Below are 27,216 nucleotides of genomic sequence, written 5' to 3' on the forward strand. Positions count from 1 at the left end.
CTGCCTACCTCAGATCAGGGCTGAGGTACTGTGTCACCTAGAATACCGGAACCAATATGCCTCGTGCAGTCCTACTATTTACCAGTGGAACGAACCTCTTTTCTTTCAGCAGGTCCTCTTCATATTTGGCTCACTTTACTTGCTCCGGTACTAACACTCAAACTCGCCAGGAGAGTTCCCTCCATAAGCAAGTAGAACTGGTAGAGGTGCTTCGGTTCATCGTTGTTGACTTGATAACAAAGAGTCTCCCCTTCTAATATTGATATCGTAACTATGAAGATATGTTTATTTTAAAGCTTTTATTTGATTTTAATGGCCTTCAAGGACGTATCCAGGGGGTGAGTCTTGGGGGTCCGGACCCTTTCCTGGAATCCCGACTTTTCTGTACATTTAATCTCATTTTAGAGATAATTTCACAAATTTTAATATAATTTATCCTTATATTTAATTTGGAGCACTCCTGAAATAAATTCCTGCGTACGTCCCTTGTGGCTTTTCCAACATAATACTTATATAGAACCGAAATTACAGTACTCTGTTCGTTTTGAGCCATAGAACACAGTGATGGTGAAAAGTCTCATATGTTTTGTCTCAATATTTCATCCAGATTTTGGACTGATTCAACATTGCGAACAATCCAGCTTCAAAATTACAGAATATGTAATTATTATTATTATTATTATTATTATTATTATTATTATTATTATTATTATTATTATTATTATTACTATTATTATTATTAATAATAATAATAATAATAATAATGGCTCTAGAGTGTTCTAATTGTTACTAGGAATGGGGAAGGTTCTAGATTACTGGTCCCCCTATATTTTTCATAAATAGAAGTATTTGCTTACCTGATACATTCTCCTTCTTCTTCAAGTTTGCGATGATGATGTTTCTTTAGTTGCTGTGAACACTATTTATTATTAATTATATTCATAAGAATATGTTAGTTTTTGGGGGGTTAGAAGGTTTTGCGCCATACATGTGTAGAAATGTTTATTGTTGTAGGGGGTAGGGGGCTTGCCCCCCTATGCTTTGAAGAAGTATTTAACATTTTGTAAAATAGTGATATTTTAGGTTTTTTGAAATAGTCAAAGGTTGTCCTGGTATACTTTTATAGAAAATTGTGTTGTTGTCGGGGTGGGTAGGGGGTTAGGGAGATGCGGGTCAGTGGTATAGGTGATCCGGAAGACACAAAAAAGTGTATTATTTTCTTCTGGTCATCTAATAATACAGTTTTTCGGCTTTTCTGGATCATCTATATCACTGACCTGCATCCAGGGAAGGGGACAAGTAATCTAGAACCTTGCCCTAGGAATGCAATAATTGCAAATATAACCGCTACCAGGTTATAGAAGGAATTTTTGTGGACACTCTGTATATTTCGTGAAGACAGTGATTATTATTTTCGATTTATACTTTATTCTGCAACGCATATAAGTTCTTTCTTTGTGGGAATTGCTTCTTTCCCACACAATTGGACAAAGAAGTCTTTCATCGATTTCTCATATATATATTTAAACATTGCTTTTGCTGAGAACATTTCAGCGAATGACTAACCATTTCAGTGTTTCTCCCTGACTTATTATATGCACAGTATATAGTCTATAGTTATTGGGAACTGAATTAAGTGCTTTCTTTAATCACTTATGGAAACATTACAATAGATTAGAGAAATACGGGCTGACCAGATGTCCCAGTAGCCAAAGTGGCACCAGCCTCACAATTTTCGTAGTTCGTTATCTGTACTTTTTCACGCCAGTGTTATCGCCGTGTCTAGTGCATTATAGGCAGTTGACTAAAATTAACATAAATTGTTTTCCATATTCTGTTTGTATGTGCATACAGGTGAGTTAACTGAACGATTTTTAAAATGAACTGCCAACACTTTTCAGTTGATCATTGCAACCCGTAGCTTGAGCTTGGATGCTCAGGGAGTTTGATTCCAGGTCTGGAAGATGCAACCACGCATCTCGCGTTGAACTTCAAACATAAGTTGTGTTAAGGGGCACAAGCTATTTAGCCGGTGAAGGACGATTTCTTACGGCTAGCCCCAATCAGTGAAATCCCAGGTCCTCAGACCTTGTGCGTTTAAAATGTTACGTACGCGCCCTCCAATATCTGTATTCCATTGTGGAGATCTTCTTTTGTGTGTTTGCTGAAGATTCACCTTTACGCTGCAGGACTCGTAACAACTGGATTCATCGTGGGACGATCCAGACAACTTTTTCCCAGTGCGAATCCCCCAAGTGTTTTAATGGTGTGAGCAAAGTATTTATAGTGATACCTGAATTATAATCATATGTATAGAAAGGGCTCTATTTCCCGAAAAGGGCAAAACGTAATTTCAGCGGCAAAATTTATTAGTGTCCAGTGTTGTGTTCATTTCTCTTCGTTATTTTTTTTTCAGAATAATGTTCTAATAAATAAGTATAGTGTCATTTAACCCAGTGTGTTTTCGTTGTATGTATGAGTGATGTTTGTGTGCGTTATGGTCTGGATGACCGTCTGATCGTCCGTGAGGTTTTCGAGACGAGACACCCGAACCTCTCGGCGTCTAATGCTCATCTCATTATTGAGACCGACGAGCTTTTTGGGAACAGTTTGTAACCTTTCTTGGAGAGGTCTTCGTCGTCCTGTCCAGGTAAGTTAAAGTATCAGGAGTATACTTATTGGTAATACCACGAGCCAAGGACAGCGAACAGCGACTTGACACCCAGGCGATTACAAATAAATGGCGCCCGAACAGGGACTTGACCCCCAGGCGGTTACAAATAAATGACGCCCGAACTACCGACCCGAATCGAGACCGTTGGTGCTCGAATACTCATAAGATAAATATTTTAATATATCACTTCTTTTTCAGCTCAGTACCAGTAATCTGAAAAAAAATCTCTTTCAGGTGATTTTAATCATATGTTTTGGTGATAATATATTTTATTCTAATCATACGTTTTAAATTTTACTTTTGTCCATAATGGAACATCAGGAAGTAGATATTATAGCTAGAATGAGTTCACTTCTCGAAGAATCGATGAGAAACAATAAAAAGAATTTTGCTCAATTTAAAGAGAATTTAGATAGGTTAGAACGAAAGCTAGATAAAAATAATGAAAAAATTGAGAGATACATAAAGGAAAGGAAAGTTGATTTTAAAGAGAGCTGTGTTGAGTTTAAAGAGAATTGTGCTCGCTTGAAAGAGAATCTCGTTGAGTCAAAGAGTGGATTAGGTCAAAAGATAGACGCTTTACGGGACGTGTTTCGTGAAAATAGTCAGCAAACTGAAAATGCTGAAAACAAAACACCGGAATGTGAACCCCAGTTAGTGATTAATATTCCTAGTGTAAATAAAACACCGGAATTGGAACCTGAGCTAGAGACTAATACTCCTAATGGAAAGGAAACGCAGGAATCTGAACTCCATCCAGAGACAGGTAGTCTAAACCAACCTCGTAACATATCTGATAATGATTTTATCTATTCAGAATCTAGTGACGCCGCTTGTAGTAGAAGTAGTGAAATCCACGAACATATGATTGTAAACGACAGAGGTCGCAAGCGCACAAGAATAACTACCACAAACCACAGAGAGAAAAGGCGTAAACGAGTTTACAGTCATTGTAATAAGCAAAGATACCAAGTTCAGATCGTAAACAATACGAAATTTAAAGGGAATCAGAACCAAGAGCGCACACGAAAGAATAACAGATACAAAAGAAGTCGTAAATCACGGCCACGTAATCTGAGTTATTACAAACGAGATAGGAAACGCAACTTGTGTGAGAACATTAACAGTATTTTTGTACATAGAGGTAACCATCGTAGAAATAAACGAACAGACTGCAGTTACCAAGGCAGAAACAGTAATCATAGAAAAAGAAAAAAAAAAGGTAACCAAAACTTTGTGTGTTGATACAAATTTTTCTCCTAGGAGAGCGACGCATTTCTAAGCGATAAACATGTATTCATTTTTTCTTTCTTTTTGCTTTTAGTTTTTGATCCGAATGCCTGGATACGAAAAGAAGAACTACGCATTTCTTTTAGAACTCCTTTTTGCTTCCAGCTTTTAACTGTTCGGCAATGAGCAGATAACACGTTTTTCTTTCTTTATTTTGATAAGATAGTCGCTGCATTTTTGACCACCTGTGTTTATGGTTACGAATAACGGGTGATACACAGCTGATTCTTTTCCGCTTTTGGTCTTTACTCCGTGTCGCGCCTCACAATTGAATACTAATGTTGCAAACCTTATCACTGACTTACTATTAGTTTAATGTCATTAATTTTTTCTTGTTTTCATTTCAGATGTTTGAATTTAGATTTTTTTAGTAAATAATTAATGTATTCACATACGTAGGGGAATTGCATCTTAAAAGCAATTTGAAATCTTGGCGCGATTTCCGTACCCCCAGCCAGTGGGAAGATATTTTGGCGTTATAATACATTTTACAGTATTTTAAAATTTTAAACTCCTTTTTAGGATCCATTCCCATTTTCGAAAATCTTAAATATGTTATTACATGTTATTTAGAATTAATGTTCAATTTTCTTTTCAGAATTAAAAAAAAATAATGGAGATGCCCAGGATAAGAAAATTTTTAGTTCTTAATTATATATACCGTATATTTGTATATTTGTCATTGAAATTTAGTAGGTAATCTCATGCGTAGAATATGAAACTTTACACTTATAATCAATGTTAATTTTTTTAAGTGTTAATCTTAGATTTTCGTTTTCATTTTGATAGTAACCCGTAATTAAGCATGCATATTCTTAGGTTAGATTTTTTGAGTATATTTGTCTAGTAATATTCTAGTGAATATCGTAATGTTTATGAACCGCAATTTTATTATGTGTATTTGTATGCTAATGTGTTACAATGTTTAGTTTATACATTAATTTTCAGAAAATTATATTTTAGTCACAGTATGTCCCAAAACTATTTGGAATTTAGTAGTAAAATTGTTATTGTTATGGAGGATTTTTTAAAAAAATCAACATGGCCAAAGGTTTTGGAATATAAATCTTTAGGTTTCAGCCATAACAAACAGTATGGAGGATTTCCTTCAGAAATCAACATGGCCAAAGATTTTGAAATACAAATCTTTAGGTTTCAGCCATACTACCATTGACGGATGATTTTCTTCAAAAATCGACATGGCCCATTATTTATGAGGTTTCAGCCGTCTCAGAGATATTGATATAGATCCCGAAAAATAAACTTATTTTCTTTCCAACAGCATGAAGCCATAATGATTTATGAAAATTATTTTCTGTCAATTATTTCGTATGCTCGATGACTGAATTTTAATGCGTTAATAAGACCATTTTGAATATTTTGTAGCGAAGATGCCTAAGGAAGCTTGTTACAGCTGTTTTGTAGGGAATTTTTTCTTGATATTTCAGACCGACCAGAGAGTTGTAACGTCGTTGGCTATATTTTTGTGTTTGTATCTCATGTTTTTCTTTTCATAGGTCTCATGTGTTTTGTCTTATAGAGACATATCTTTACGATGCTACGAGAGCATTTGTATTTTGTGTGTTTACACATCTTTTCTAGGTGGAAGACGTATGTTATGTTCCAGGGAACATACACGTAGTTTACTGAATATTAATGTTTATATTTCAGTTTTGTACAGAAACATTTTGTAAGTGCCTATGGTTACAGGCCTTCCTTCGTTTCTAATTTTTGCCTCGCAGGTGTCGATGGCATATTTCGTGTGTAAGTACGTGTAGTATTACACATTTTTTCCCACCTATGGTTTTGGTCAATTCATGGCGTAATGACCATTTATTTTCAGGAATGTTTGGACTAGTGAGTCAACTTCCTTGATTCAGACCTTCGAAAAACTTGGATCAATATTGAATAGTTTTCAACGCTTTATTAATAAATTTTTTTGCAGATAATACCCATCTATTCTGGTAACTCTACAATGTTTACGTTTTTGGAAGTGAACAACGACCATTATTCTAGGCCTAAGCTAATAATAACTTTGTTTCAGAACGAAACCATTTGTTGTACTGAGCATTACTGAATTAAAGTCTCGATTTTCACGACGAGCAGATGACATTTGATCTTATGGCGTGCCAAATTTTCTCCATACATGTCAGCGAAATCACGATCTTTTCTTTGATATGCAGAATCATGCTTGTTTCTTGGAATTACTATGAACGTCAATTTTGACACTTAAGTTTATTTTTTATTTTTTATTTTGGAAAAACGATTTTTCGTTTTTTTTTTCTGCCAAACAACACGAGGCACAGTAAAAAAAAAAAAAAAGGGACATACAGGTGAAAATCTTATTTTGTTTATATATTGTCAGTTTATCATGTGTTTACATTTTCATTCATTTTACTATTCAATGATTTTCATATTTTTCAAATATATTAGAGTGATATCGAAACTTTAACAATAATTTTAATATTTTAGTACTTTTAACATGTTTTGCTATTTGCTTATTCACTCACATTTTGATATTTTAAATACAGATATCAGTATATTTACTAATTTTTATTGAGATATTTGATAATTCTTCAAGTCGATGTTTTCATGAATAGTTATCGTGTGTGTATATGTATTTCATATTACACAAAATAAAGTGATCGAAACGGAACACTTAAACATTTTATGAAAAGAATTTATTAGTGTTTAAAAAAAAAAAAGCATTTAAATAGCCCTATAACGTATTTACTTCATATTATATCCAATAAAGTGATCGAAACGGAACACTTAAACATTTTACAAAAAGTATTTGTGTTTTTTTTTTTAAAAAAATAAGAATTTTAATAGCCCTATAAACGCTTTCTGCGAACTTAAAAAAAAAAAAAAAAAGAGTTATCATACAGGTGTTGTAACCGTACTTCGTTTCTCACACCAGTGTTAAAAAAAAAAATCTACCCTTCTCCCCTCATCAACTCATCGTTGGAGAACCATGGAGGAATGGAGGATACTTACACAGGAAGACAGCATGGTTTCAACATGTGAAGAAACGGAAGATAAGGAAACCCAACTGCACCAATTGTTCAAGAGGATCTTATTACTTCATGGAACACTTGGATTGGACATTGCTCATGCAGGAACCTCATCATGTTGTAGTGAGTGAACAAGATATTTAACTATTTTAATAGCCCTTTTTCAGGTGAAAAACCATTCATCGTTTATACACGTAAGTCTCACACCATATGACAGTGTTGCCATCTAACTAATTTTAAATTTTCAGGTGAAAAACCTAATTTTATTCATACTTCGTCAGACGGCCAAGGGTTCTCAACCTGCCTACGTGTACACTTGACAGGTCGTTCCACTTTCGGACACCATATATAACCGCTACCAGGTTATAGAAGGAATTTTTGTGGACACTCTGTATATTTCGTGAAGACAGTGATTATTATTTTCGATTTATACTTTATTCTGCAACGCATATAAGTTCTTTCTTTGTGGGAATTGCTTCTTTCCCACACAATTGGACAAAGAAGTCTTTCATCGATTTCTCATATATATATTTAAACATTGCTTTTGCTGAGAACATTTCAGCGAATGACTAACCATTTCAGTGTTTCTCCCTGACTTATTATATGCACAGTATATAGTCTATAGTTATTGGGAACTGAATTAAGTGCTTTCTTTAATCACTTATGGAAACATTACAATAGATTAGAGAAATACGGGCTGACCAGATGTCCCAGTAGCCAAAGTGGCACCAGCCTCACAATTTTCGTAGTTCGTTATCTGTACTTTTTCACGCCAGTGTTATCGCCGTGTCTAGTGCATTATAGGCAGTTGACTAAAATTAACATAAATTGTTTTCCATATTCTGTTTGTATGTGCATACAGGTGAGTTAACTGAACGATTTTTAAAATGAACTGCCAACACTTTTCAGTTGATCATTGCAACCCGTAGCTTGAGCTTGGATGCTCAGGGAGTTTGATTCCAGGTCTGGAAGATGCAACCACGCATCTCGCGTTGAACTTCAAACATAAGTTGTGTTAAGGGGCACAAGCTATTTAGCCGGTGAAGGACGATTTCTTACGGCTAGCCCCAATCAGTGAAATCCCAGGTCCTCAGACCTTGTGCGTTTAAAATGTTACGTACGCGCCCTCCAATATCTGTATTCCATTGTGGAGATCTTCTTTTGTGTGTTTGCTGAAGATTCACCTTTACGCTGCAGGACTCGTAACAACTGGATTCATCGTGGGACGATCCAGACAACTTTTTCCCAGTGCGAATCCCCCAAGTGTTTTAATGGTGTGAGCAAAGTATTTATAGTGATACCTGAATTATAATCATATGTATAGAAAGGGCTCTATTTCCCGAAAAGGGCAAAACGTAATTTCAGCGGCAAAATTTATTAGTGTCCAGTGTTGTGTTCATTTCTCTTCGTTATTTTTTTTTCAGAATAATGTTCTAATAAATAAGTATAGTGTCATTTAACCCAGTGTGTTTTCGTTGTATGTATGAGTGATGTTTGTGTGCGTTATGGTCTGGATGACCGTCTGATCGTCCGTGAGGTTTTCGAGACGAGACACCCGAACCTCTCGGCGTCTAATGCTCATCTCATTATTGAGACCGACGAGCTTTTTGGGAACAGTTTGTAACCTTTCTTGGAGAGGTCTTCGTCGTCCTGTCCAGGTAAGTTAAAGTATCAGGAGTATACTTATTGGTAATACCACGAGCCAAGGACAGCGAACAGCGACTTGACACCCAGGCGATTACACAAATTTGGATCGACCTTTTATTAATTATTCATACAATTTTTTTTGTATCAATTGTTTTCGTGTACGAACACGACATGCAAATATTAAATTTGAAAAAAAAAATGAAATATTTCAGTTTAACGTCCCACGATCATGCTCTTTAGGCTAAAGGAGACGGAAATATTAAATTTGACGTATCAGCGAAAAACATAATGGCTTTGAAAAACTGAGTTCGCAGAACAAAACTAAAATGCCTTTGACCCTATTTCTAATGCTGAAAATTCTATTTTCCATTGTTTACAATGAGAATTCACGCACTAAATGCGTTTCCAATGTTAAGTCTACGGGCATCCCGTTTTTCGGTTATTATTCCTCAACGGTATATCCGATCAGGGCATGCGACCCTTTACGATACACAGCGCGCGGTCTCGAATCACCATATCAAATTTGGTTTAAGCATCTCGAAGGAGACCTGGACTAACGAGCGCCTAAGTCGCATAAACAGAAACTTCGCTCTACTTAATCGAGTTTTATAATGAAGGAAAACCATAATATAATCTTCCTCGATGGTCTAATGGCTAGTACGTGTAATCTCGGGTTCGATTCCCTGATTTAAAAAAACGTGAAAGCATTACAGTGGTGCAAATCCAACCTTTTTACTGCAGTCTCTGTGCTGAAAAAGGACAACTTCAGCAAACAATGAAAAGCCACATTCATTATAGCAAAAATAAAATGGTTGTTTGTAAAGTACAAAGGAATTAGATATTAGTTTCTTTCACGAATATCATATTTGGTATATCATAATCTTGAGTGCTTTTCACATTGTGTAACTTTCGGCTGAAGCAAAGTGAAATGAAAATGAAATCCTTGAGTTTTACGTCTCACGGTTATGCCGGTTAGGCTAAAGGAGACGGTGATGATGAGTAATGAATGAAATGGTGGAATAAAGAAAGTGGGAGGAAACGGGAGAACCCCGAGAAACCCCACGCACACGGTGTTTGTCCACCACAAGGCTCACTTGGCGGGGGCTGGGATCGAACCCGGGACCCCAAGCACCAGAGGTGAACGCTCTACCACTGAGCCACCGCGGCCCCTTTTGGCTGAAGGGACTGCCATATTATAGAGCTAGCAACGTAAGCAATGCTCAACAATTCGGCTGCAGCACACAGTAGAAAGAAAAATTAGCGAAGTATTAGGAACAGTTTGGCGTAAACAGGAATAATGAGGATAATAATTTAAGAAAGACAAAAAAAGAAAAATATATAGGATATTGACAATTTATATTAGAAGGGACGAAATAGTAAGTATGGTAGAAGGTAAATGAAGGAGAGGATGCACAATTGACCATTGACATAAAAGCAGATAAAAGGTAAGCCAACATGAAGAGTTATTTGAAGTTCCTGGTCCATAGATGGTTCTCAGCTTGCGACAAGTCACCTGATAGTGACAGCATAATCCTTCCAATGAAGATCATGATCATAGCCATTCCTGAAATAATAACTATATTATATTAACTTTTAATATGATATGACAAAGTAAAGCTTTCCAATGTAATGGCAACAGTTTCAGTGCAAAGCAAACGAACAGTAAATGTTTTATGAAGAACAGAAATTTGAGACTTTTCTGTGGCATTGAGGAAACTAATAATGTCTCGCTCTGCTGAATTCAGCTTTTAATCTTCCACTGTCTGCTTCACACAACTAGGGATCTGAAACATGTTAATGTGAGCAGGATATTGACTTTTTGCTAAGAACAAATTAAAACAAGCATCCAACTGGGAAGTGTAACGTGGGTTCTTTTACATATATATATATATATATATATATATATATATATATATATATATATATATATATATATATATATATATTTAAGGAGGTATTTTTCATGATTATTTTCCTTACAATTCTTTTTCTTTCTTTCCTTCTTTTTTGTAAGGGATAAGTTGCTTCAACTATTTCCAATGAAGATAATCTCGTCACAATATTGTCAGTGGCGGATCTATACCGAGGCTGGGGGGACCTAGTTTTTGTGACAAAAAAAAATTGTAGCTATTATTTATATAATTTTTTTTAAAAAATTAATAGTAAACGTACGATATACCCATGATAGTCTGGGTTCTGGCTGCACCCTGGTTTTTATTTTCTAGATCCGCCACTGAACATCGTGCATCGAATGGATATTCAGTTGATTCATTTTGATTGATTGATTTCTAACGAAAGTCCTCTCCTTGTCGTAGTACTACATACTCTACTGTACATTTAAATCTAGTGGTGCCCACACAACGAGAAATATCTCACCTTGTCTCGAAAACAAGACGGGAAGTACATTTCTAAACTAGAAATGAGACGAGAAACATTTCTCGTCTCATTTTTGAGTTCAAATGAGAAATTTCACGAGCCTCGTAGACAACACTGAATCACGCAAGTCGTAGGGTAAAGACATGCCAAAGATACCTCGCGATCGAGGTCGAGGTTTACGTCGCGATGGATGAAGGGCGCACATAGCAAGGAGGTCGCACCGTCGCTGTAAGTTCTCAGTTTGTGGAGAAACACTACTGTGACGCGTGTGAAATTATTCCGTCAGTGCACAAAAATCACTGCAAAACCACATTTTGAAATTGAAAGGACCAAACAGTTTATAAATAGGGATGGACGCGAGACGAGATATGCCAAAGTCTCGTCTCTTGTTTCGCAAAAATATTCGAGTCTCATCTCTTGTTCATCTCTATCAATAAATCAAAGATTTTTACTTTTTTTTTCAATTTTCTGTGAACAAATGCCCTCTTTCAGCACTCAGGCAAGAAATAATTTCCCGGTATTTTTTTTAAAAGGAATGTCTTCTGGTTTCGAGGTGGAAGGGATATTAACTTCAGCAAATGAAGTTTCGTCACTGCAATTCCATTATTCGACGTTTCCTCTCTATGAATACGTGCCTGGTTTACAGGTATTTCTTTACCTTATATCAATAACTAATTTAGAAGAAACCCTTGTTTATTAATATCGAAATTGGCTGTGTGTGGAGTTTTTAAGCAGAGATAGGATTAACAGTAGCTTATTATTTTCTTTAGAAATTCCACAATTTACGAACTTCAGCCCGAAAGCCCCCTCCCTGTAACCGCCACTGCCCTATATAATAATAAGCTACAGTATAATCTTCAAATAAATATGAATAACTTATCTGATATTCTCATTTCACTTGCTATTTTCTTCTATTCTTTATTTAAAACGTGTCTATTATGATGATGTTTGTGTTTCTTATATTGCTGAAACATTCCTTACTAGTTCTATTAAGATGTCTTTCATAATCAAATTTAATAGTGCAGCAAAATCTCTCGAGCATAGACACACACATAATCCTCTGCAGACGAAATTCTGAACAAATGAAGATTTTATTCCATGCAGCGCTTCAGGGAGAACCAAGGAGAAAACGAGCTACAGTGATGCTTTCACTCAACATCGATGTAAAAACAAACTCGATTGTTTATCATCGCGACACTAATTCACCATGGCGGTCGACCTCTATGTCGCAATGTAGTGTACGTCTCCGGCATGTGCTTACCTATTTGAATCCATATGTTTGTGCCAGTGTAGAGGTAGCGACCGCGACTCGACCTCGAGGTATCTTCGGCATGTCTTCACCCTAAGAGTAAAGACATGCCGAAGACACCTTGTGATCGGGTCGAGGTTTAAGTCGCGGTCGCTATTTCGACGTCTAGATCACGATGGATGAAGGATGCACATAGCGGAGAGGTCGCGTTCTCGCCGAAAGTTCACTCTTTGAGGAGAAACATTGCTGCGACGCGTGAGATTTTTTGTGTGTGTTGAGTTTAAAAGCCTTAATTGACTTATGATATTGCTTCACATTATGAAAGTCACTGCAAAACCAGATTTTGAAATTGAAACGACCAAATAGTTTATAAACAGGTATGGACGCGAGACGAGACATGAGAAATGCCAAAGTCTCGTCTTGTGTTTTGCAAAAATATTTGGGTTTTATCTCATGTCCATTCTATCAATAAATCAAAAACTTTTACTTTAAAAAAAATCGTGAAGAAATGCTTTCTTTCAGCACCCAAGCTAAAAATCATTTTCAATAAAATCAAAAACAGGTATGGCTTCAGGTTTTCGGATTCGTTACTGTAATTCCATTATTCGATATTAACCTCCTATGGATACGTGCCTGTCCTTACAGGTATTTATTTACCTCATATCAGTAATGAATTTAGACGAAATTCCTTTTTATTAATCTCGGAATTCGGAAGGAGGCGGCTTGAAGTTTTTAAGCTTATATGTGTATGATTGGCACTAGCTTTTTTTCTTTAGAAATTCCGGAATTTGGGGATTTCAGCCCGAAAGCTCCCTCCCTGTATATTATATAGTGTCTTATATAATAAGCCACAGTATAATTCTCATATAAATATGAATAGCGTGGTAAAGCCCTTGCTTATCTCTGGTGCATGGGGTCCCTAGTTCGATCCCGACCAAGTAAGTTTATGGTAGACAATATTGTGCTCGTGGGTTTTCTCCAGGTACTCCCTGTTTCCTTCCACTTTCTCATTCCACCAATTCTTCCATCATCATTCACTTGCTTTAATCATCATCCCTCTTAGTCTAACAGGCATAATCGTGGGATGTTAAACTCTAGATTTAAATTAAGATTTTTTTTCCTATTAATATGTCTTTCATGATCAAATTTAACAGCACAGCAAAACCTTTACACAATCGTCTGCAGACGAAATTCTGAACAAATGAAGTTTTTACTCCGTACAGCGTTTCGAGATCTAGGGAGGGAGTCTTTAACTAAGAAAACAAGTAAATAGAAAGTAACTTCCGTTGCTGGATAAAACCTTTTCGAAAGTTAAGAGGTTCAAGTCACGATGACGTAAACCAAACTCATCCTGCGAAGAAAGTTTTATTTAATATTTGATGCGACCTACTACCAAACAGAAGATGACACATTCACCTTCATTACACCAAAGGAAAATACATCATTTGATCTTCCGCATGTTTGTTCCCACGGTTTACAGTACAGCACTCAGCGATCTTAAATGAATGAACAGTTCAGTTTTTCGTCAGTAGGAATTTATTTTGGAGGAGACCTTTCATTCGAAGGGTCTTATGCAATGCCGGATTTAGGTTTGATGAAGCCCTAAGCTATTGAAAAGGGCCCTTTATACGTCAAGCTTTAGGGACCCTTTATACGCCAAGCTTTCGTTTTCAGTGACAAAATGTCGCATTTTTTAAGGCTACTTTATGAACCTAATGAGTATCTAAATAGAAACAAGGGCCCATTACAAACAGGACTGGGAAACGGGGGCTCATTACAAGTGGAGCTAAAAAATAGGAACTTTCTTGCTTGAGAAAGCCTAGTACATAACAATACAAAACACCATTGTTGTATGTGCGTTTTATCTTATTTGCTATTTCTTGTTATTTGGAAATTACATTACAATCAGTTGTTTCTTTAAATTTTTTGGGGCCCCCAAGCGAGTGGAGCCCTAAGCTGTAGCTTGTTTAGCTTATACGTAAATCCGGCACTGGTCATATGCAATGACGATTTCAAGGGATAGCCCGGCGGAAACCTTACTCTGCCCGTGCTATATCTCAGATCGTGGTCTATGTAAATTTCCAGTAGTATCCTACATTAATTCTCATCTCCCGCACATTAGAAGCCCCAGGGAAAAATCTGAAATAAGCACTCGTCCGACTCAAAGTATAGTCTAGGAATATTTTCGAGCTCCTGATTGTTTTTATTTGGGGGGGGGGGTATTCGGTTTATCAAAATTCTTTTATATATTTATCCTTCTTGTTCATGTGTCCGTCTGTCTGCCTAGGAGACATCTAAAAAAAAACTACAATGAAATATGAACAACTTTGGTTAGGGTGTTGTAGAGGATCTAAAGCTAGGAATAGAAAAAAAATGAAATGAAATCTTTTACGTTCCACGGTTATGCCGGTTAGGCTAAAGGAGACGGCGAAATGAAGGAAGTGGGTGGAAACGGGAGAACCCCGAGAAAGCCCACAAGCACGGTGTTTGTCCACCACAAAGTCCACACGGTGCGAGCTGGGATCGAACCAGGGACCCCAAGCATCGGAGGTGAACGCTCTACCACTGAGCCACCGCGCCCCCAAGCTAGAAATAGAGTTCGGTAATGAAGGTGAAAATCAAACCGCCGGTTTTAACGTTGGTCTCTATACAGCAAAAACAGTAGTTAGTTCAGGGCCGGCGAGAGGGGAGGGCAGGAGGGGCCAGAGCCCTGGGTCCCATGGCTCCAAAGGGGGCCCGACGGCCGAGGATAAAGAATTACTAAATGCCGGGTCTAAACAAAATCATAAATAGTGAATTAATGAGGTTTTTTTTTTATCCAGCGAATAGTAAACATAGGCTAAATTCAGAATTCTTATTAATCACTTATTTGGAGATATAGCAATATTGTTTAACATGTAAATTAAACGCATTAATGGTCTAATGAAGAGTTCTAAATAAGCCTTAATGTTCATTTTAGTGTATTTCCGTCCAAAGTGGTAAGAACGTAAGAAGTTATAAGGGAACATGCAAGGGGCCCGGGATTGCTCAGCCCCGGGGCCCGCGACCGCTCTCGCCGGCCCTGAGTTAGTTAATAGATAGTGAGAAGGGTCCCAAGAATATATTCCACCTGTAATATCTGTATTAGAATTCGAAATGGTAGAAATCTATTACCATTTTCTTTTTTAATATTTTTCATATGTACCGATACATTTCATGTTTTCACTAAACGTTTATTATCTACTGAGAACTAGTCAAAAGTCTTAACAGTTCATTGCAATAGTACAATACAATTCACTTATGTCCACTGAATTGTATTGCTAATTTCTTTCGCTTTTATGTAATAATAATCAACTGAGAAATCATTACGGATGTCGCAACTGAATTTAAAACTACAACAATTAAGCTTTCCAAAGATATCCCTCGGGGCAGTGTTAACTGTAAGGCTTCCCCGGGGATGGCTCCGGAGTTATGAAAGTTCCCTCCCCCCAGACATTTTATTATCTCTTCTTTGACTGAGGAAATCCCCTCCCCCCCCGAGACATTTCTCCGAACGGGTCAATTCCCAGTCCCATATTCACTCCTCGTTTATTCAAACTTCCCACAGAGAAAATCTGAAATAATCAGTCCCGGGAAATCTAGGCGAAAAGCAGCAAAATTGTGGCTGTCCATTCATCTTACTCAGAGTCGAACCTATGGTCCTTTACAGTAGAACTTTATACGCCAAGCCACTGTCATTTCTAGACGCAACGATGTTCACGTGGCCTTTCTTTCTTGACATAAATTTTGTGATTTGTTGAGCGACTGCATCGGTGAATCATGGTTTAAATGGCCTTTCCTTTTTAAGGTTATGTAACACAAATGGATTTCCCATCAGCTTGCTTAAACATCATCATTCGACAGCTTTGGTCGTTCCTCCTACATTTAAATCTCGCCAACACAGCTTTTTTGCCTGTTAATATTCTTTTCTTTTTAATCGCTATAAATACATAAAGAACAAGAATCATCAGATGTTAAAGACAACAAGCAGAAATGGACAACTTTATAAAACTAACACGTTTTTCTGTGTCTGTTCCGTCGAGACGACAACATAACTGCTTGTCAATACTCTTTTTCATTCTTTTTATTGTTTGTCTGTTCTACTCACCTACATTTTTAGTCGTACTCCTCGCTGTAGTTTTTTTGTTTGATCGCTATTTGTCTGTTGAGTCCTTCGCACCAAAGTTGTATTAATATTTCTAACACTATAACTTAACATTTGCAATTGACACTCACAAACGCTCGCACACAATTGGTACAACAACATACATGTATCACACTGACATTTCTTTCCCCCTCTACACTCGGACACATGAAAAACAAAATGAGGAAAAAAAAACCTTCCGAAGTGAATCCGCGAAGAAGCAGCCAGGTGTTTTTCAGCCTCTACTGCTTCACTCGAAGCAATCAGCAAGGTGGCAGAAAAACGAATTGGTCACTTGTTCATAAGGGAGTTTTCCTTTTACATTTTTCAGCTAATATCGACCTAATGGCTGTTGGTGGGGAAGGTTCATGTTTGCGTGACAACTACCCGTGTTTCCCTTTTCCGGTTTCGGGGTCGGAGTTTCCAGTGGGGGAGGTAGATGGCCAAAAACACTCAACCACTGGCGCGCACAAACATCACACACACACACACACACACAACACACACACACACAACACACACACACGCACGATACATAAATTTTCTTCTTCTTTTCACCCAATAGAAAAGAGAAATATGGCAACTATGCTGGAAGTAACAATAATGGTATACGTCACGCCAATGTCATGGCCTTATATAAAATTCTCCATGTCTTTTTCTCCCTTTCGTTAGTTTTGTGACTTTTTTCTTTAACGAAAAAAAGGAAAAAGAGAAACTTCTAGCAGCAAGCGATCAATGATATTTCAGAAATGTCTAAAGATCCATCTGCACCTTTCTCATGAGTATTAATAAGTTTACCAAAGCAAAAAAGTAGCTTGTCATTCAAAATACATCGCGTGCGGGACAAATTATTTTAATATCATTAGTATTGAATGAACGAAAAGAATAGAAGCGATAGATCTAAATTATCTAAACGAAATTATACGAGTGAGTACATATTCTTATGCGTCGTTTTTGACCAAAAAAGTTTTCTTTATGAAAAACCTAGAAAAATCTCTGCTGTAAGATAAGAACGTCACTACTAAAGTATACACTCAGTTACCGAGCTTTTCATTATGAAAAGACAACTACACAGTAGGCCCTATGGTGAAAGAGATAAACCTAAAATTAAAAACGAAATGAAATTCTCAGTTTTGTGTCCCACGGTTATACCGGCTAGGTTAAAGGAGATGGTGATGACAAGAAATGAATGCATAAAGCGGGAGGAAACGGGAGAACGCCCATAAAATCCACGCAGATGGTGTTTGTCCACCACAAAGTCCAATTGGTGTAAGCTGGGATCGAACCAGAGATCCTACATATCAGAGGTGAACGTTCTACCTTAAAAGCATCGCTCTAACACGGAAAGTCATACAGGTATATCGGACTTCAAAACAGGGAATTACAAGAAATGAAGATGTATTGCTTGGAACAGAGGACGTCTATGGATGCGACAAGTTTCGAGGGGAGGCAAAATCTGTCATAACTGTATTATTTAAAATAAATATTTCTTGTTGGAAACATACTTCATGGTGATGGTAGTTAAATTTACCAAGCTGACCTTCTATTTGAATACTACATTCATAAATCATGGGGTTTAGGTCGCATTAGTTTAAGCTCACATGGACAGCGCTAAAGCAAATGGTCACATAAATCCTAGCATAAATTGCTCGATTGTTGTCAAATACAAGAACTCAATTCTCGAACAGTAGCGAACACCTGTTCCATTTAGTTTGTTATCACAGTTTTGACATAAAAAACTAGCCCTGTTGTTGTCACAAACAAATTCCTCATCATTCAAGGTAAAAAAAAAAAAAGAAGGAAAATCAAGAAATTAAGGTAAAAGAGCTAGTTGCACTGGAATTGCAAACAGATATATTTAATGGTGCTATTCAATCTTTTTAACAATCGGTTCTGTATATTATATATATACAGGGTGTCCCAAAAGTAGATATACAGTCCCATACTGACCGGCTCATGGCATTTTATATCATTTACTTATTGTTGTCCACACAGGTATTGACTTAGTGTCTTCCTTATCTGTTCTTAATTTATTTTCACTTATACCTGAAGCTCGGAACAGACCGAAGCACACAAATTCATTATCTTAATAAGTTAAAATGTCATACTTGATCGATGCTGGTCTGTGTACATAGTTTTGGGCAACCCTGTGTGCAGACCACGTTATTTCGTACACATGGCTTCGAAGGCGCATATCACCGGAACTAATGAAGATTTCGGAGCCATTTAAAAACAGGTAGGTAGTACACGCAATAGCCATTAGATGCGTATCACATTCATTACACTCACAGATAGGGACGTACGCAGGAATTTATTTCGGGAGGGGTCTAAAACGTTTCGGGAGATATCCAAATACAATTTGAGGCTAAATTATGAAAATTTCTAAAATTGCCCCTAAAAGTAGACTACATTTACAAAAAAAGTTGGGATTTCGAAGGGGGGTCCGGACTCCCAGGACCCATCGCTTGCGTACGCCCCTGCTCACAGATCCCAATATTCCGGGCAAAATCCTGGAATTCATATTAAAATTTCTGTCTGCCCATTGAATTGAAACAGTTCAAAGTTGCTTGTTATCATAACAATGCAAGCGAGCGGGAAAAGTACAGAGTGTGTTCTCTAGGGTGGCCAGAAAGCAAATAATTAAAATGCCGGACACATTGACTTAGAAAGCCGGACTTTATCTATTTGTAAACCTTTTTCCCACATATGACTATTCAATTCATTAATTGTGTTTAGGTTTCTTTGGCTCAAGCAAGCTGGGATAATTGTGTTTAGGTATCTTTGGCTCAACCAAGCTGGGAAAGTTACATTTACAAATAGCTACATTTGCATGTTAAAATTCTTACCTCATTAATATTTCTCCGCTCGGCTTTCAATAGACGCTTATTCAGCAAGAATTCTTTAAATTGTCACTGCATGTTTCATTCTCACTTTTTCCTTCAAAGTTGAAGCAAACTTGAAGTTCGGACTTAACTGTGGAGATATACCCTTTAAGTAATTTGTAACCATTTGAATACCTAGTTTCCGTAGGCTTCTGTTAGGCGGGTTATACACTACGAGATCAATCCTAGGAAATACCTTAGGATTTATCTAAGGAAAAATGTTATGACATATCTTGTAGGAAATCCTACCCTTTTTGTGCCATACACGTGAAGAGTTTTCCTGTCTGACCGAATGACGCTTATCAACATTATGAAATAGTTCTATTTAATAAGAGTACAAAGTTGAAGAACAACTATGCTAACCATATTGCACATCCCACTGATATTAATACCAGGCGCTGTATTGTTAAATTGGATACCTCTTTTAAAAAAAGATAAATGTCAGAATGGTGCTGGAATACTTTTGGTGCACCACATTTTAGAAGATTTACAAATGAAATTCAATATTTTGCATGAAAAGACATGTTTATAAGGATTAAATTTCTGCAAACAACAGAACTAAACACAAAGTAGTACAATTGTATTTTATGTTTACTATTGTAGGGTTACTAGTGTAAAATCATTATAAATGTTTTAACGACGGATAAAATAGATTTAAGACAATGTTTAGCAGAAATAATTCAGCTAATTTTTCTAAGAAATGTTACAATTTCGGTAGTTTCTATTTACATTAGTTTAGATTAGGCTGGTTCAGGTTAGTTATGGTTATGTTACGTTAGATTATATTAGTATATGGCTCCAGCTAATTTTCAAAAAGTGATAGAATTTCGCTTACTTCTATTAATATTAGGTTAGTTCAAGTTAGTTAATTTCACTAGGTTAGATTTGGTTAGGTTGTGTTAGGTTTAAGTACTAGCATCTTGCATTTCTCCTGTAAATTTTGTATGTTTTGCCTACTTCTGGACCCCTTCTGCGAAACACTTACCTAAGTGAGTGCATATGAAAGATGACCGGTGATACTATTTTCCACCACCGGTTTATTTCTGTATAGTTTATAGAAGCTATAGTTTATGTTTACAAGTGGAGCGCTACTACCACGATACCATGACAATTGCTATTCAAAATCGTATCATTGCTGAAACCCACTCGTTCTCAGTACATTCACTGACGCGCCTGCTTCCTTCGCTCGTATCCCCTGACTGACGCTCGTGAGCCCAGATTCGACCAGCCTTGACTCGGTTAAATAGCATTCGTACTTTCCAGAAGCCATCTACCACAACTTGGTTTGCGTTTTTTGCACTATAGTTTTTATACTATATATCCGGACCCCGTATTTGTACGCAAATGGTAAAAGAATTGTAATTTATCAACAATTGCTTTCGATGGTCCCCTTGAGGGATTTTTTCTATGCTATGTGAATAATTTTCATGTCGGTCAACGCAAATCATTTAGGAAACTGATAAATTATAATTTTTCAACAATTATTTCGAGTGGTACACCTAAAGTAAACCTGCACGATCAGAAGGTACCTCATCAGTTGTGTTTTCACTTGTTTTGTTTTCACTTTCTCTCACCCGATGTCGCTTAAATCGAAATCTTACGAATTTTCTTTCCGAAATAGAGCGTGCTCTAAACAAGAGAAATCTCATAGGATCGCTAAGAACACAGGAAATGGCATGCGATCTGATGTCATACACGTTGAGATTTTGACTCTAGGACAAATCGTAAGAGATTTCCTAGGATCTATCCTATAGTGTATAGCACGCCTTAAGTTACTTTAACAAAACATTTGATTGATGTTCTTGCACAAAGCACTCCCCAAGCATCAGCAGGAAGTGTGTCCAAATTGATACAATGTGCAAGAACGTCAATCAAATGTTTCGTTAAAGCAATAGAAGATTACGAAAACTTTACAAATGACTTAAAGGGTTAACTCGGATGCGTTCTTTTGTCCAAGTAGCATTCATTAATGAAAATACCCCACTCAATGGCGGATCCAGGAGGGGAGGGGCGATCGGGGAGATCGCTCCCCCCAGAAGAGAAAACTTTCTTATTTTATATATACGTATAAATAAAAACCATCCCAGAGTTTGAAGCTCTTAAAAGTAGCTCTAAGTAGCAGTATGACAACCCCCCGCCCCCCCCAGAAGTCGGTTCTGGATCCGCCCCTAATACCCGTTTGCAGTAAGCATTACTAATTTGTAGGTAACCAACTTTCTTCAAATTCTCAAATTTTTTTTTCGCTTGGGTTTTCGCACGTTCGAAAAGATTTAAACACCTTTCTTCAACAGTTGTACAGTTCTTGAACCTATCTAAGGCTGTTATTTCTTGAAACACCGTGAGTTCTTCGTAAAGTCCATCCATGTCAATGAATTTAACATTACATGCCTCAACAGAATTAACAAAATCTTCAAAAGAACAGTCGGGATTTCCAAACGAAAGCAACAAAAGTCTCTTATGTAAACTTGTTTCACTCAAATCATACCTCTGGCGAAGGCATTAATTAGCACGTTTATAATAATAATAATAATTTTTAAAAAACCAGAGTCACACTGTTTTATCACAAGGAACTAATAGTTTCATCGTGGAATTAACAACATATCCAAAGAATTTGTCTGTCATTATTCTGTAAGCTTTTTATCTAAATTTTTCAACATTGAATGAAGTGTTGTAACAGTACAGATATTACTTTCGAGAGTTTCGATGGCAGAAGAAAATAATTCGAGTGCATGACTTAAGAAAAAACAATAAATTATGGAAAGTTAAACATTTATAATGAGACAACTGAGAAGCAGGACAAATGGGCGTCCGGCTCGACTAATAAGCCGGACACTGGACAGGAGTTTCAAAAGCAGGACATCTGGCCATCCTAATGATACCATTGTACCTAATGGTAGCGAATGATACCATTGTACAGAGCGACAAATTGCCTAAGGGCGGCCCTGGGTAGATAGCCAACATTTTGAAACAACACTGAACAAAATTTATGCGCTGATTTTTTTTTTTTTTTTTGCTTAATTTCATTTAGAACTTACCAGAATGTCTTCCGTATCACGAGAGGTCAACGACCAGCATTTAAGCCATATTTATTATTGTAGTATATTATGCAGTGGCTTACGTATCTTTAAACAATAGTAAATGCTCTTCGTTTTGTTCCTACAACCCATTATCAGTTTATAGTTTTTATGCCATAAATCATGTAACATTAAAGCAGTATTACTCGCGAGATTCAAGAAAATTTCTCGTCCTGTCTCGAATTCAAGAATGTACTTCTCGTCTCGTTTTCCAAGCGAGATGAGAAATTTCTCGTGTTCTGGGCAACAGTAGTTTGGAGTTCGAGACCCTATGGCGTCAGGTTTGAATGGAATCTCTCGAGCTCCCATTTCGTACAATTTTTTTTCGTTTAATATGTGTTGTTATTTGGTTTCTTTTACTTTGGTTACAATTTTTATAGTATGCGTGGTCATCTGTGGCATCCTTATTTTTCATATCTACAATGGATTTATTTTATAAGAATTTTGTTTAGTACGGAAGAATTCGGGTTTACACCTGCGCCTTTTTGGTTATGGCTTGTGATGTGATCCCCTCTTTTTTAGTGCAAAAAATTTCAATGTTTAATATAATTAAATTATCTTCTAAGAATTTTCAGTGCAATAGTCGACTTAGCTACCAAGGCTGCGCCTTTTTTTTTTTTTTAAAAAAAAAAAAACATTTTGAATACCACAGTCTTATTTCAATACAAAACAAAACAACATTGGTGGTAGGAAGATGATGTGGAGAATAGACCTACAAACTACAGAATTTCACTAAAGTAGTATTTATGCCCTTCATTTGAATTTCGCTTTTAATATAAAGAAAACAAAGGCCTATGTTTAGCAGAAGGGGTCCAGCTTTTTTTTCTAAAAAAAATTACAATTTTGGTAATTTTATGTTCACATTCGGTTAGTTTAGTGTAGGATATTTTAGTTCAGGTTATATTAGGTTAGGTTAGGTTAGGTTAGGCTAGTTTATGTTATATTAGTGTAGTGGTCCCGCATAATTTTCAAAAAAAAAAAAATGATAGAATTTCGCTTATTTCTATTAATTTTAGGTTAGTTTAGGTTAGTTCAGGTTAGCTTAGGTTAGTTTATGTTAGGTTAGGTTTGTTTTGGTTACGTTATGTTATGTCTAAGTACTTGCATCATTCATTTCTCCTGTAAATTTTGTGTGTTTTACGTGCTTCTGGACCCCTTGTACTAAACATACTCCAAAACAAATACAGTATATGACCATATGGAATCTACATAAGCCATTCTATATGTTGACCAAATGTGCATAAAGATAGAAGTTGACTTGGTTAGTATATATGCGGAATACATCTTCCTCTGCAGATTTGTGGTTCCCGAATTATTGGCCATGAAAGTTGGGGATTTGATTCTAGTCTTATTTTCGTAAGCAATAGGAGAAAATATGCGAAACAAATGTGTTAAACGAAGTGGTGGTTCTTGAGGAAAGTGATTTTGGTGAAAATTACAATTAAATCACTATAGGCTAAAGAGGAACAAATAAATAAATAAATAAATAAATAAATAAATAAACTTGCGTGGTAATTTTCGTAATTAGGCCAGTTTCATTTACGTAGTTTGTAGCGATAAAATGTTTGCTGCTAGCATTAAAATTGTAGCTTGTAGCGATAAAATTGTAGCTTGTTGCGATAAAATTGTAGCTTGTAGTGATAAAATTGTAGTTTGTGGTGATAAAATTGTAGCTTGTAGCGATACAATTGTAGTTTGTAGTGATAAAATTGTAGCTTGTAGTGATAAAATTTTAGCTTGTAGTGATAAAATTGTAGATTGTAGTGATAAAGTTGTAGCTTGTAACGATAAAATTGTAGCTTGTAGCGTAATATCTCTGGAGAGCCACTACTGGATAAGCATTAACCTGTTAAGTGTTAAGTAAATGTTTATTATAAACGAATAATAAACGAGGATAAATATACGAAAAAGAAAAATGGAATTTCATCAATAAATTCTTTCGATAAGGAAATATGTTTTACCACTTTTTTAGCAGAAGATAAGACTACGGTACGTTTGTGAAATAATATTAGCAAATAAATATGTATGAGTATGTGTGTGTTTGGTGTGACATGTTATGTCATTCTCACAGTATGTGTGTGTGTTCCGTAGGGAACCTGACAGATTTGTTCCAATATAATTTGAATCCCGTCTTGTCACAGACACGTTTCACTGCCTGTCATTATGATGTGTTACTTGTAACAGCAAGTAGACGGATAGAGTAGTAAATTCATTGTATTAAAGTGCCACCGAGACATAAATTGATTTCTGTTCTCGTAAACTGAATTAACAGAATGGCTGTTTAAATTCTATTTAAAGTAAAACCCTTGCATTACAGACCACTAAGATTGATTTTAGTTGTGTCATAATTCATTGTAAGCCTACAGTATATAGTCAGCAATTGGGATCGCGTTGGCTCAGTGATAGAGGTTCACCTTTAGTGCGTGAGATCCCTGGTCAATGAAAGGTCGCGCAAAATGGGCTTTGTGGTGGACAAACACCATGACCGTATGCATGGGTTTTCTCGGAATTCTTCTGTTTTCCGACTTTCTTCATTCTAATATTTCATTCACTCTCTATTTATCCCCAACTCTTTCAGCTTACACCTATAACCGTGGGACATAAAACTGAATGTTGCATTTTGTGCTTCACCAGTACGCGCTCTGGCGCACACACTACAGCTTTCTTCTCTTAAGTTGTTGATTTCACTGTTCTGCAAATTTGAACTTTTTGTTCCTCCTCGCAAATAGGCTGATTCCTATAGATTTCGAGCTCCTCATGCAGAATCCGAAAACAGTTTTGCTCCATCATCCATCAATTTCGAGAGAGAATCGTTTAATTTTTGCCAATTTTTCATAGTATTTAAATATGTTCAATAGATGTATTTGTATCAGAACTAGGTAAAATCAAGGAAATTTAGAACTCCATTTCCTTCTGAAAGTTAAATTTTAATAAGTCTATATCTCTAGAAGGAAATAGGATACACTTTAGTATGGAATTTATACACAAAAATAAAATATTCTGAAGCAAATGATATGTCTCAATAGCATCATATGGATCAATTGGAATGTAGTGGTTCAGTATCTTTGGTTTCGCAAATAGGCATGTCCAAAATGCTTAGAAAGTAATACTGAGTTCTTATTTTGTCTTCTGTCTCTTGTATTGCTTGGGAGGTGTGTCACACAGGATAGTCCAACAGTAGTCAGCTAACATATTCTGAGTACATTTACCACAGTATCGCTTCTCCATTTCGTTTACATCTTGATGGAATATCTCATGTTCGTCCGATACAGCTCCCATGTTTTCTGAAAAAAATCCAAATGGGAATGCAGGAAATGAAGCTTTAAAGACATGTTGCACCCCAAAATCCTGTAAGAGAAAATAAGTTCTTCCACTGTTTCTACATACTTTTCCGATTTTTTAGTTTCACAGAAAATTCTTGCATACATTTTCAAACGCATTCCATGCTTTTCGTTCTACACCATTTAATATTTGCTTGAAATTAGGATCTTTAAATAGCCGCCTTATCTGAGGACCAACAAAGATACCTTCCTTTATTTTTGGGTCAGAAATGCTTGGAAACTTTTCTTCCAGGTAAGCGAAACTCTGTCCTTCTTTATCGATTGCTTTAACAAACAATTGCATGAGGCGAAGCTTGATATGCAGGGGAGGTAATGACTTTAGATTTCTCAAATAAGGCTGGCTATGCTATATTCTTCTGCCCAGCAATGTTTTTTCCACGAACTGATCATTCTTTTACAACGTAGTGCTTGTCTTTTGCTCGACTGTCCCATTCGCAAATGAAACAAAATTTTGTGTAACTTGTTTGCAATCCTGTCAATAACGCCACAACTTTTAGATCTATATATATGCTCCACTGAAATTCATCATAACATTTTTTGCATCATTCTCTGAAGATTGTCATATTTCTGCTTCATGTGAAATCCGTTGGCAATTGGTACTGACGGCAGTTTGTTCTCGTTGTGAAGTAAAAAGTCAGCTTGGTCTTATAATAATAATTTTGTCTATGGGATTTCCTGTATTAGCTTTTTTTCATAAACTAGCTTTAAATGCATCAATAAAAAGTCTCCACTGAGCAGGTTCATATATTCGTTTCAGTTCGTTAAACAATCCTCGAACACTGTTAGTATACCCTAAATCACCGATCATTTCATACCAATTTGCAATGGCCGATTCCCTCTCTCTGTACTGTGACACTTTTACCCCACTTTCCGGAAGGTTCCATTGTTGAAGTCTTGAACCGAGCAGTTGCGCCTTCGTTTTAGGTAGATCCAAGTCCCGAACTAGGTCGTTCGACTCAGCTTGTGTTATCAGATGTGGTGTGGAAGTCATCATCAGTGAATACTTACTCACTGTGAACCTGACTACGAAATGTAGATCAAACGAAAGAACAACTGTCTCTTGTACGACTTGACAGTTAAAACAAGAATAAACATGACTGAATATCATTGATATAGCAAGCAGCAAGAGCAAGGAATACTTACAGACGTTTTCGTCAAGTGTGCATTTTGACTTCATTCGCCTTCTGCTGATAGCGGCATTCTTCACCAGAGCTGCTGTGGGTGTGATAAGACAGTGTTACAACTAGAGGAAAGAGACGAACTTGAGAGCCTTGACTGGACTAACCATTCATCCTATAAATACTTTCTTTTACTTCACAACAAATTTCCAGTTGAATTTATGAACAAAACCTCCTAGAGTATGACGCCATTACTTAATACTTTGACCCCTTTCTGCTCAAAAACACAAAACGCGCTTTATTGGGTGTTATGGTATACTAAAGGACTAACTATTCCCAAAATTTCAGATTTTTTCATCCAGGTACATTGGAGATAGTGAACAGTGAAA

The 27,216-nt window shown here is 36.5% G+C and overlaps 1 protein-coding gene across 2 annotated transcripts in view; it reads right to left on the reverse strand.

The window, feature by feature from the left end:
• Positions 1-16,833, reverse strand: part of LOC145667026 (protein Star-like) — a 126,607-nt gene extending 109,774 nt beyond the window's left edge. The window contains exon 1 of one of the 2 annotated variants that reach the window (XM_081734718.1): positions 16,377-16,833. The gene's annotated coding sequence lies outside the window, so the exon portion shown is untranslated. The remainder of the gene's footprint in view (positions 1-16,376) is intronic. The other variant, XM_081734716.1, reaches the window with a different exon arrangement.
• Positions 16,834-27,216: the final 10,383 nt, after the last annotated feature.

The sequence above is a fragment of the Thermobia domestica genome, chromosome 12 (genome assembly GCF_964235325.1).
Source record: "Thermobia domestica chromosome 12, izTheDome1.hap1.1, whole genome shotgun sequence".
NCBI classification, from domain to species: Eukaryota; Metazoa; Arthropoda; class Insecta; order Zygentoma; family Lepismatidae; genus Thermobia; species Thermobia domestica.